This window comes from Tamandua tetradactyla, chromosome 26, assembly GCF_023851605.1.
Source record: "Tamandua tetradactyla isolate mTamTet1 chromosome 26, mTamTet1.pri, whole genome shotgun sequence".
NCBI classification, from domain to species: domain Eukaryota; kingdom Metazoa; phylum Chordata; class Mammalia; order Pilosa; family Myrmecophagidae; genus Tamandua; species Tamandua tetradactyla.
In genome coordinates, this window is record NC_135352.1 from 7,005,196 (window position 1) to 7,018,996 (window position 13,801).

Here is a 13,801-nt window from a genome sequence, read left to right on the forward strand (position 1 = left end):
GCTGAGAATGCCACATGCCAGGGCAGAGTAGGCAGAGCTATAACTTCAAACTTTTTCTTCCTTTTTATGAAATGTGGGCAAAACAACTAATTCAAAGAACACTCATGAAATCACAGCTCATGTACCATTACTTATAAAAGATTACTAGCTCCTCTTTTAAAATGTATCTTCCACTTCCAGGAAAAACAACTTTTTTGCACATCACTCACTACCTTGGTATATAGTGGCTGGTTAAGAGACTTTGATAGTGTTAAATATTCCTTTATTGGAACTTTTGCATTTGAAAAGAACAAATCAGCAACAGTAAAAGAATATTTCCTCTTTTACTCTTCCCAGTCTTCAGATTTCTATACTCAGGGTGGTAAGCATATATCAGCAATACGAAAAAGAGCCAACCCAAAGAAAGTTGACTGTAACCACCATGGTTTATCTTTTGGACCTAACACATTGCAGGGTTTTCCAAGATGCTTCCAGAGCCAGATCACTAGAGCTGTGTAGTCAGTGAAGGAGAAGGAGGCAAATCTGCTAGTTTATGTGCAAAAGACACAAGGCTTTTAGTTATAAAAGTAGGCCATCCTGGAAATGAGCTTCTCTTTCATAGATGGTGTGGTAGTTAGATTCAGTTGTTAACTTGGCCAGGTGAAGGCACCTAGTTTTGTTGCTGCAGACATGAGCCAATGGTACGTGAACCTCATTTGCTGCTAATTACATCCGCAGTTGGCTAGGAGGTGTGCCTGCTGCAATGAATGATGTTTGACTTAATTGGCTGGTGCTTAAATGAGAGAGCGCAAGGTAGCACAGCCCGAGAAGCTCTGCATACCTCATCTCGGCACTCGCAGCTCAGCCCAGGCCTTTGGAGATGCAGAAAGGAATCACCCCAGGGAAAGTTGTTGGAACCCAGAGGCCTGGAGAGAAGGCCAGCAGAGATCACTCTGAGCCTTTCCACGTAAGAAAGAACCTCAGATGAAATTTAGCTGCCTTTCCTCTGAAGAACTAACAAAATAAATCCCCTTTTATTAAAAGCCAATCTGTCTCTGGTGTGTTGCATTCTGGCAGCTAGCAAACTAGAACAGATGGCATGTTGCTATTTCTTGTTTTTTTTTTTTCAAGCTTTTCCATGGATGTTCATTTTAACATGGATTCCTTAGACTTATGCGTGTGTGTGTACGTGTAGGGGAGCATGTATGCCCACATGCATAAGCATCATCTTTGGAAGAGTTTGAATGCTGCCCTGTTTTGAGCACCCATCTTCTGCAGAGGGCATAAGCTGATGAGAGGGAAGAAGGAAGCATTACTGGCACACTGTTTGGCTAATGCCTCTTCCCATATGAACCCTTAGGATCTAATGCTTTCACAAACTAATATTCTGCCCACCTAATGTTAGGGAGATCAGAATGGGAATTAGAGTGAGAGAATGTTGGATAGATGGAGAGTAAACAGAGATCCTATGCTTCTGGCCTCATTGACAAAAATAGTTTAAATCTTGTTAAGAACTTCTGTATAACTTGTTGCAGTGTTTGGGGGTAGGGGTGAGGGTTGGGAGGTAAAGCTGGAAGGTGGCCCTTGCTGAGAGCTGAACCGCTCTCTTAAAATGGATTAATTCATTAAGTATTCTTATTCTACTAAAATCAGGATAAGCTGTATCCTTGGATAGATTTTTCAGTAATTTATGAATGATGTGTTAAATTGGCTACCTTATGAGATATAGTTCTGAGCACAAAAGCTTGATATTTGCTAATTTTGTTAGATAACATTTAAGCCATCATGATCATGGTTTATGTGGTGGTTAGGCTCATGTGTCAAACTGCATAGGTTATTGTGTCCATTTGTTTGGCTGAGCAAATACTGTTCTAGTTTCTACTATGAGGACATTATGTAGACTTAAATCATAAGCAAGTTCAGTGCATCCATGGCTGATTACATCTACAGTTAACAGAGGAGTTTCCCTTCAACAATGAGAGAATTCTCGTCCAGTTAATTAAAGGCTTTAAAAGGAGAAGTGATGATTTCAGCAGTCATAAGAGAGAATTTCCATCTCTACTTCAGCAAGCTAATTTCTCCTGGGGAATTCACTGAGAACCTTCACTGGAGTTCCCAGCTTGCAGCATGCCCTATGGAATTTGGACTGTTTATATTCCCAAAGTTGTATGTGTCAAGAAACATTGACAGGTAACCACTGTCAGTTCTGTTTCCCTAGAGAACCTTGACTAATTCAGTGTTTGATGCATCTGAGGGATTAGTTGCTAGCTGGTCTACCTAGTCTTAATTCAACCCACCTGGGCTCACTGAGTACCAAGGAAAGGTCTTTGGTTAGGGCTATCATTGACATTTTAAGCAAAAATGTCTACAAACACTCAAGGTAAAATATTAACCTTTAATGTCAGTTTTTGGTCTTTCTTTTTCACTTTTCCAAGGTTTAGATGAGAGGATTGTTACATGACTATGGGAAACTAAAATCAAATAAACATGATTGGGAATTCTATCTCATCTCTTTCACAGATCTGAAGCAGGCTTAGCATGGGATCCTGTGGTTTGAGTCAGGGTCAGGATACCAGACTTCTCACCATTTATCCTGGTTTCCAGCCTTGATACTGAGCTCTATTGTGGAGGTATTCCTGACTTCCTTCCTGCTCATATTTTCTATCTGGCAGGACATGGAGTGAAATGCTGGTGTGGCCAAACAGTAACAATACTACTTGCATGTCTACTTTAGCAGTGATGTAATCTGACTGGGGAGGTTTCTTTTAAGTGCTAAAGGTGTTGTAAAAGTAAACAAATTGATATGTCCAAGAACACCTAGAAAGAAATACCTATTAGGAATTAATCTGTTCTACTTATGAAGCAGGAGTCTTTTCCAGAACATTCCAGCTCTCCTCAGATTTCAGTTCAGCCCCATTCAACCATGCTGCAGTGGGATTTATGCCCTGCTCCTCACACTTGCACCTGTCTTTTATTATCTCTGCCTGCTTTGAAGGAAAAGAGAAAAGAAAACTGCCAGATAGTCTCCCTAGTTAGATTTTATTCTTACCAAAAAGAGAAAAAAGGCTGTAAAAGCAAATGATCAAATCAGATTTCCCTTTGATGAGAGGGAGTGCCATTTTTCCTGGGTCATGGGAAATTCCTCTGGAGCCATTAACCTTTTCTTAATATGTGGAAGCCCTGGGTCCCAGGGAGCTGTGCCAGGGATAAGTGGTAAGTGTCCTTGACTATGGTACTTCCCAAACAATACAGGGCTGTGTGGCAGCACAGAAGCCACTCAGAGGGAAACTGTTTGGTCCCTCCGAGGGATGCTCCCTGGGGGCAGAGAGAATATCATCTTTATTCCCAGCAACTGACAATGGCTGGCCTATAATGAAACTTCACAGATGTTTCCTGAATGAACAACAGGAATGCTCATGGTTAGACTTTATGAATGATCAAAAATAGACATTGGACTGCATATTTACATCTGGATGCTGGGTTTTACCACCCTCCCTCAGAATCTCTTGTCTGTGCTACTCCTTCTCATTCATAAATCTGAACAAAATGGTTAAATTGACATATCCCAAATCCTGAATGCAGGATTCGATTCTATTTGTTTGCTGTATGTTGGGTAGGGGTTGAAGGTGTCATCATATTTGGGAATGCTATAGGGTTACTATGCATAGCATGGGAGCCTCAAAAAAAAATCTTACAGAGGCCAGCAGCTCCCCATTGGCCCCTGCCCTCTCCCCCACCTCTTCCCTAATGCTGAAGCAAAAGGGTCCTCACCCTTTTGCCACAGTGTTCAGGGCAAGATGGGGGTGGAGTGAGTGACAGACCAAGTCCCAAGAATTATATAGCATACTGTAATAGAAATAAGTCATTCCAGTGATGACTCTGTACCTAGGGAAAAATTCAAACTTCTATTTTCAGATTACTCTGGTTATGAGTAATAGCCATCAGAAGTGGCAGTAGCTAGAGATAGAGAAATAGTGGCTGAAGTGTGAGCTCTGTGCAACTGCAGGCAATTGGTCCATAAGCCTCAATATATGGAAGCAACTATCTTAGTGCAAGCAAGTTTAGGGCACAGAAAAGGATCGGAGAAGTGGCCAAGTCCAGAAGCACAGATACCATTCTCTCTTTATACCCAGAGAAGAGTTTACTCCCCAGTGAGGCACAATATGAACCTACAACCAGAACCACAAGCATACCATTTGCAGTTGTAAATATATTTTTTTTCTTTAGCCTACTTCATACCAATTTAAAAGTTTACTTCCAGGATCGACCTGGTCATTCTCAACTAAACCTTGTATGCTTATTAAGTTATGCTGAATAAAACAACCTTCCAATTATAAACTTTTCCCTCTTCTTGGTGGCTTCCAATTAACAGTTGCAACTGCGATTCCAGTTTGTGTGGGATCAAGTGAAGTGAGGGGAAAAAAGACACCTCTTGGAGAATGTCAGCTTAATAAAGGTGTGCCGCTTACTACATTGCCTCACAAATTCTGAAGCTGGCTGTGCCTTAATTGCCATTTGGCTGGCTGGCAATGCAGAATGCTGTGGAAAATAATATCTGCTTATGAAGAGAAAGTCTGGTTTTGAAGCTCTGGGTAACAGAACTAGCTACATGGTGGTGAAATCAAGTTATTTTCTTTTAAATTGTGACAAATTCGACATGTATATTTCTTAGTCATTCTCCCCTTGGGAAAATGACTGCCATAGGCTCCCTGCTGACAAAGCTGATCACTAATTCATCTACCTCTTTTCACAATAAAAAAAACATTTTCCATAAACTGAAATCAATTTGCTACATTATAACTCAATCACCAACTAGGAGAATTTTCCTTCTACATCAGTTTGAAAAACATTTTAAATTTTCAGCATTCTTTGTCATGTAAGAATCTGTGCTTTTATATTCCTACTTTTAGCCCTGAAAATGTAGGTCTTTTAATTCTTCAAATACTACATGGTCTATGTGTTTAATGTAATCAACCCTCCCTCTATCTTCATAAAGATGGCATATGTCACACATATCTGGGAAAACACTAACTCTGAAGTTATTTGGTTTGCCCAAGAGATTAAATCAGATAGCATTAGGAACCAACTGGAAATCAAACTGACCTCCAGGCTGTCTGGGAATCTCTTTTTTTGTGGATTTATTTCTGCTATTTTCAAATATTCACAACCGAGGTTGATGTAGTTGGACTGGGGATATATTAGAAAATAATATCCATTGTTTATAAATAGCTAGACCACTCATAGGACACTTTTTTTTAATGAGATGCTTTCATAACAATCATTTAATTCAGAGAATAAAAACTGTGTGGTATGTAATTAAATGTCAGTTGACTTTTGAAAGGATATTTTGGAGGCCATGAGTAGCTAAAGCTAGCTGTTTACTACGCTCCCTAAATTATGCAAATATCAAGTGTCTAATTAGGGTGGAAAATTGTAGGTCTTTATGCTGTAGTAGTATAAGGTGTGATGCTGTGACCCTAGATACAAAGAAATCCCCATGCAGATAATGGAAAACAAAACAAAACCCACCATACCACAAAGCATCTTGTGGTTCTCTAATACAAGAGCAGTGTCTTTGCAATCTAATTCAACCCAGTGTCAGAGAAGGATCTGCAGGTTCACAAGCTCAGTTCAATCAGGGTTGCTGTTCTCAGAAATAATTCATGATTTCTTGTGGCATATTAGAAACACCTGAGGAGCTTTTAGTCCTAATGCCCAGGGCAAACTCCATCTTAATCTTATCAGAATGTCTGGCATGGGAGCTCGTCTTATGTCATTTATAAAGAGCTCCAGTTGATTCCAATGTACAGTAAAGTTTGAAAACCACCAGGTCAGAGAAAACCCCTGGGTCATAAAAGATCTTCAAAATGTCAGTCAATCCAGGTGCATGGGTGGTTCAGTGGTAGAATGCTGGCCTTCCATGTGGGAGACCCAGATTCGAATCCTAGGCCATGCACCCAAACAAACAAAAAATGTCACTCAATCCTCACGCAGACAACATTCACATTTCGACAGGATGGATATAAGCACAGGTTCCCAAACCCTTACCTAAACTCTTGAGGACAAATATGTTTCAATATTCAGAATTTTTCAGAATTTAGACTCATGCAATATATATACTTATATTATGTAACTCCTTGTGGTACTTAGATTCAGTTGTCAACTTGGCCAGGTGAAGGCACCTAATTCTGTTGTTGTGTACATGAACCGATGGCATGTGAACCTCATCTGTCACTGATTACATCTGCAGTTGGCTAGGAGGCATGCCTGCTGCAATGAATGATGTTTGATTTAATTAGCTGGTGCTTAAATGAGAGAGCACAATGTAGCACAGCCCAAGCAGCTCAGCATACCTCATCTCAGCACTCACAGCTCAGCCCAGGCCTTTGGAGGTGCATAAAGGAATCACCCCAGGGAAAGTTGTTGGAACCCAGGGGCCTGGAGAGAAGGCCAGCAGAGATTGCCCTGTGCCTTCTCATGTACAAAAGAACCTCAGATGAAAGTTAGCTGCCTTTCCTCTGAAGAGCTAATGAAATAAATCCCCTTTTCTTAAAAGCCAATCTGTCTCTGGTGTGTTGAGTTTTGGCAGCTAGCAAACTAGAACACTCCCCAACCAGCATATAAGGGTAGAGCATATCGTTACCATAAAACATATATTTCTACATGAAAGCATATAGATATTCACACTAAGTGAGAGAAATAGAATCAAAACATAATCTTATACTACCTGAAGTAAGGTTCGGCCATCAAATGCATTTCCCCATATATGTAAAAGCACTTTGGCTTTCAGAGCTTTGGGGATTTCAAAATTATGAAATTTTGAAAACTTTCATAATTTCAAAGGTACGTGGACCTCTGTTGAATCAAACTGCCAGAAAACCAACTAAGGACATAAAGCAGCAGACTCAGCTCATACTGATAGCGACTATGATGCTGACAGTATGAGGCTGATTAGATTACCTGTATCATCTCAGCCTATACCTATTTCCCTAATGATTCTTACAATGAGCTATTAAATTTTTAAAAGCTTAGTTCCTCATTGCATATGTTTATATATTCATATATTTACATATGTGCATATACATATATATACATACACATATAAAGATATAATTAAAATACCAACCCATTGGGACCTGTACCTTAAGGAATCAATGAGTCACACCTGATAAGAGCAATCAGACTCCCTGGTATTCCTGATGTGTACCTCCTGAGGCTGTCAAACACAACATTTGTGATCGCTACTACCACCCTGCCTTTAGTATGTGTTAAACCAGAGCTGGTTCAACAGATCATCCAGACTCTATCAGCACATCACATTCAAAACAGAGTCTTTTGAATCAGTTCTTAGAAATAGCCCACTGGCCTTCTGTCCTGGAGTGGAGTTGCTCACAAGTATCTATCAGATAAAGAGTAAGCATGTGGATTTTTCCTTGGGAGAGAGGTGTGGTCAGTGAGAACAGGATCTACCCAAGGATCAAAACTTTTAATCTAGAGACACCTAAAGAAAATACAGCTGCATTGGATGTGGAAGGAGGGCCAACCAGTCTAGTTACACTGCTTTGGTGCTAATCAACCATGGAGCACACCCCATAATTAGGGTCTGTAGGGATGTGATGGAATAATTAGAAGAGAAGAACCACATAAAGTTAGGAGAATTATCATGATGACTTCTTTCAAGGACTCAAATCTCAGAATAATCTGGGTTTCTCTTACTGAGAGGTTATAAATTTTACCTGCTGACTTAGATGCCCCCCACATACACAAACTCAAGACTCACATCCAGCGGGACAGGTGGTCAGGTAGGAATCTCTGTCTGGCATTGTTCCAAACAGGTGTTATCAAACTAAGAGAATTACCCAGCACAACCAGGGGAAGAACTATTGGCTCACTTTGAACTCCATATTTAGATCTTCAGAGCCACTCAAATGGTCTTTGATTGTTGCTGGTCTCCTGGCTCTAATTTACCACAGCATTCAGTTACAAATGTCATTCTTTTTCTGAAGTCCTCTATCACACCACTCTCTCAGGAAAGAGGACCAGTTGAAAGAACAAAATTAATCTATGATATCCAAATTCCTTCAGCTTCCTGCCCACACACCTACACATTTACCTTCATCTACAGCCACTTTCTTGTCTTTTTCTTTCTCTATTCAAGTCTAATTCTTCCACTTCGTCTTCCAGCAGCTCAGAGGACTCTCTTCTACATCCCCTATGTCTCCCTCCTAAGTACCTTGTTCTTCTATCTATAGACCTGCTCAAATCTTTCCCACCTGCAAAAACAATAGCACAAAGAGTAGAGCAAAAAGAGCTTTACTTTGCTTTTATAGCTTATCTTTGTGGAAGGCATGAATGGGAAGTAAGAAAATGAAGATGGGTGGATAAATTGTCTTTCCCTCCCATTAGTACACTGATACTTTTCTTGCCAAGTTCTCTGGGCATCTTTCAGTCATTTCACATGTCACCTCTCTGCAACAGTCAACACTCTTCCTGAATTGGGACTGGCCTTTTGTGACACTACTCTCTCTGAGTTTTTCTCATGCCCACATGACATTCTCAGTTTCCTTCGAACTCTCCTGTGCCCACTTGCCAATTAAATTCTTATGAACCAATGGGCCTGTCAATGATTTCAAATATGTCTTCAATATCACTCAAATTCATCCTCTTCTTTCCTGCACCACTTCCATTAACTTAACCTAGAGTGTCATCATTGCTAATTCTGGATTTTAGTAACATCCTCCTAACTGCTCCTTCTACTGGTCTTGCTTCACTTCATCCCGCTGATGAAAAACACATGGCACATTACCTACATTGTTTCACTATTGTGTCCTTCATAGCCACAATTATTTTGAACAATCTAAAAAAATCTTATTTCTCTTGGAAGCTGAATCTTCCTTCCTGTGACTTATATTTCCATTTAATTTTCTATAACCCTTATATTTCCTAGATACTGAGTGGTGAAGTTGGATGTATTTTTTGGAAGTGATGCAGTGACAGCAGAGATGTGTTTCAAAAGGGATGAATGGGAAGTAAGATTTTATGGGATAATAGCCATATCTGAGTACATAATTATGACCTTTTTCCACCTTAGCTATAGTTTCAGAATCCTTCTTTTTTTGCATGGGCAGGTACTGGGAATTGAACCCAGGTCTCCAGCATGGCAGGCGAGAATTCTACCTGCTGAGCCACCATGGCCCACCCTTCAGAAGTCTTGAACATTTCTCCACTATGCTACTGTGCGGCCTTTCTAAAATGAACAAATGAAAGAAAAAAGGTAATCTTGTCAACCCCTATTGAAAAATTTTGATTGCTCTTCTTTGCTGCAGGATAAAGTCTATGCCTTCATTCTGGCAGGGGAGGCCCTCTAGGACATGTTTTGCCTATCGTATCAGTCTTCCCTCCAGCCATTCTCATTCTTTACCTGTCCAAACTTATTTTAAGATAACAAACTACTTAGTATTCCCCTAAAGCTCCGTGTACTTTTTTGTTCCTGTAAGAAGTAAGAGTTATAGATAGGAGGGTAGATGAGGCCAACAAAGAAATGAGCAGTTAAGTTGGAGACAAAGGGACCAAAAAAAAAAAAAAAACACTTGACAGAAGCCTAATTAAAAAGAGAAGGAAGGCTAGAGAAAGACTAGGAGAGAAAAAGAGTTGTGAGGAAAACTAGTAGAGGAAAGTATCACAGAAACTAGTGTAAAAGCAAAAGCAAATATATATAAATGTAAAGTTTGTTTATTTTGTATTTGCTTGCACTGCAAATTGCAGGGGAAGGGTAAGAGAGGAAATAGCTTGAAGGCCAGAGAGGTAAACAAGAAGTTCCAACTTTGCAGATAGAGAAAAATAAAACCGAGTAGAAGTTATCCAATGAGGTAATTATACTGACATCAATAAAAGTAAAATAGATATTTCAGCCAAAAAGTGGCAAAAAACAGATTGCAAAGCAGTAAGTAGTGAGGAAGTGAAATGAAGCATAGGAAAGATGGTCTCCTTCCCCATTGGAAAATGAGTTTCTTGGAGGCTGTGCAGGTTTGAAAGCATGTATGTCTCCTAGAAAAGTCATGTTTTAATAAAAATTCCATTTCCTAAAGGCAGAATAATCCCTATTCAATACTGTATGTTTGAAACTGTAATCAGATCATCTCCCTGGATGATGTGATTTAGTCAAGAGTGGTTGTTAAACTGGATTAGGTGACGACATTTCTCTACCCATTTGGGTGAGTCTTGATAAGTTTCTGGTGTCCTATAAAAGAGAGAACATTTTGGAGAATGAGAGCAATTCAGAGAGACAGCAGAGAAGAATGACATAGCCATGAGAAGCAGAGATGACCTTTGGAGATGAAGAAGGAAAACACTTCCCAGGGAGCTTCATGAAACAGGAAGTCAGGAGAGAAAGCTAGCAGATGACGCCTTCCTCACTATGTGCCCTTTCAGCTGAGAGAGAAACTGTGACTGTGTTCACCATGTGCCTTCTCATTTGAGAGAGAAACCCTGAATTTCATTGGCCTTCTTGAACCAAGGTATCTTTCCCTGGATGCCTTAGATTGGACATTTCTATAGACTTATTTTAATTGAGACATTTTCTCAATCTTAAAACTGTAAACTAGCAACTCATTAAATTCCCCGTTTTAAAAGTCATTCTGTTTCCAGTATATTGCATTCTGGCAGCTAGCAAACTAAAACAAAGGCAAAGATTAGCATCTAGTACAGAACTTGTGCACAGTTTTCTTGGATGAGTATGATTTATAACATATCCAGTTCTGTAATGCCTGCAAGCCCAGACCTGATCATTGTCATAACGATGAAAACATGAGAGCATCTGTGATTGACCTTTACCAAAGCTTGCCGTGGGGACCAGGTGGATATTCTTTGCTCCAGCGGATAGTCAATTTTCATGCTGAAGCAATCTGACTTCAGAGTCAATGGCCTTTTACTTGAAAGCAATTTAATGTGTTTGAATGATCCAAGAACAGACTGGATAATCTCTAATGGAGGCAGGATTATGTGAATGAAAGAGCATTTAAACTAGTTTCTCTCCCCATTTTTCTCTGTGTTTTCCTTTGTGCTATTCTATTTTCATAAACAGCCTGGAATTTTTCTAGTTGTTGATCTTCATCCCTCCAAAAGCCGGTGTATGTTGTCAACATAAATTCAATTATATCATGTCTTAATTCCTTCTATTTTGCTTTCATTGTGCTACTTGTTTGGAATTTCTTTACTTTTTCCTCAGATTGATTTAATAATCTTTTTGACTTTGAGAGTGTCTTTTGTTTGCTGCCCATATGGATTATTATTTGCTAAAAAACAAACAAAAGAAATCAAGCCAAACGTTTAAATTGTTCTCTACTACCAACCAAAATTATACACCTGATTTTCAGGACTCATGAATCTGGTGTTCAGTTTACATTTTATCTCTGATTACATCTCTATATACCCTACCCTACCCAAACTGTTCTTTTCAGTGTCTTTTGTTCTCATGCTCATTTGCACAGTTCTCTCTTCAGAAACCATTTCCTCCTGTTTGGATATGTCCAAATTATCTTCTTCTTATTATGATGGGCAAATCAATCCACTCCATGGAGTTATTTACTCTTAGTCTTTCCCAATTAGAATTTATTTTCCTCATATTATGAATGTTCACAGTATTCTAAGTATCTCCAGTGAGATATATTCTTCCTTGTGTTCAAATTATTTGTATATGGATCATTTCTCTTCACACATTTCTCAGGTTATTGCGATCCATTTAGCAATTGCTTAATAAATATTGGACGAATGAATGAGTGAATGAACAGGTGAGACTAAAGAAACAAGGGTAAGCTGTTATTAAAACAAATCTATGAAGATTTACTATACAATTTATTTGTAATATATGGAATTCCAAATTGACTAAATCAGGTGAAAAAATGGAAATCTTAAACATTCCATTTAGTTTAAGATCCATGTGCATAGCCAAAGTCTTTTCATTTTGGACTGAATTGCTATGGCAAGCAACTCCACCAACTAAGTAGGATGGTGGGTTGCAAAGGTTTGATGTCAAACTCAGCTTTACTACACAGATTTATGTTATAAATACTTGTTGCTATATGCAGACCAAATGAATTTCGATCCTTAGAGAGTGTTCCAAAGATTTTTACCAGATTTTTTTTTTTCATGGGCAGGCACCGGGAATCGAATCCAGCTTTCCAACACAGCAGGAGAAAACTCTGCCATTGAGACACCAGCCATTGCCTGCCCTTACCAGATCTTTTAAAAGTAGTTTAAAAAATCAGCTTAATTTCTTTCTTAAAATAATTATCCACAAAAGACCTAAATATTCTTATATGCTAGCCCCTTGCCTCTTAAAAATCTAAGTTAGAATTAGTACTGGGAGTAGAAAGAATGAAGCCATAGCCTGGATTAGGACCAGATCAATCAATTAGTTGGCACATTAATGTTAATGAAGTCAAGGTTACATATTCAATTCACACATTGATTCATCAGCTGGACTCCATTCAAGGCCTGCAGTCTTAGACCTCAGTTTCCAGTTGAAAGAAAGGACGAAGCTATCAGCATAAATATGTCCCTTAGTCTTGGAAAATAAAGCAAAATACTTCCCTTATATAATGAAGGTCAGATTAACCACCAACTTGTACACGGTGCAGCCCATTAAATTTGAGACGGGTTTGAAGATAGAGGAGTTGAGAAATCTAGAGGGGGAAAACTGGGCTTATCATAGGTGAACAGAAGCAAGATGGTGTCCCAGAAAGGAAATTTGGGAGTTGAAGTACTAGAGGTGGGTGTTTCAAGGTAGCTTAGAAGAAATAGAAAAACATTCTTAGAGAGATCTATGGAATGCTGTGTGGCATGGAAAGTTTGGGGAGAACTTCTATACATTGTGTTCTGGCCCTTTCCTCAATTTTATGTATCATTGCTTGCTTGCCATACCAGCTTATTGCATTTTTTTCCAGGAAGTAATAAGAATGAGGACCATTATCAAAGGGTTTGCTTTGAAGATAGTTATACTGGTGAAAAACAATTGAGAGCAGAACACCATTACGTGTCAGATGCATTGAAGTACACATTTTTCTTTCTTTTAACTTACCAGGGATTTTTTGGTAAAGGCAAATAATGTGGATTACAGTTAAAAGTAAACAATTAAAAGTTGGAGCCTGGGAAAATGGTAAGAACATATCACCAGAATTTGAACTTTCCCCAGGCATGTAACCATGCTTGTATACAAAGCTTCCTCAAGTGAGCAAAAGAAAAGACATTGACTGATGGAAAGAATTCTCTTGTGGAACAGTTTTGTCTCTTAAGCATATAGCACATTTTCAATAACTAATATTTCCAAATTACTTTATCCTGTGTCTGTATCCACTTCCTGTCTTTCTCTGCATGCTATGTGTGTATAATGATGTATTGATTACAAATACAGCTTGAAATGGAATGGAAGCCGCCCCTCTGCTGGAGAAGGAGGCACTTCTCCTGAGTCAGCTGGCCCTGTGTACATTTTCAATATATGACCTGTCCACTTGATTATTGGTCCCTGGACTACGTGGAGAAATGAGATTGAAGAATAAAGGATGGGGATGGACAAAAAAGGAGATGAAGCCTTTCTCATTTCAGAGGTAAAAAGAGTCCCAGACTTGGGTTTGTGGTTGTCTATCAAATTCTGTCCAAATACTTTCCAAAGTCAAATGCTTTAAATCTAACCAGCTTGATAATTCAGGATATACATTTTAAACTATGGAGCACAGCTCAGCACTCTATCTCTGTATCAACAACCCTTGCCAAAATTATTATCCTGCCATGATTCATCTAGTGACTCATGAATAAGATAATGAGT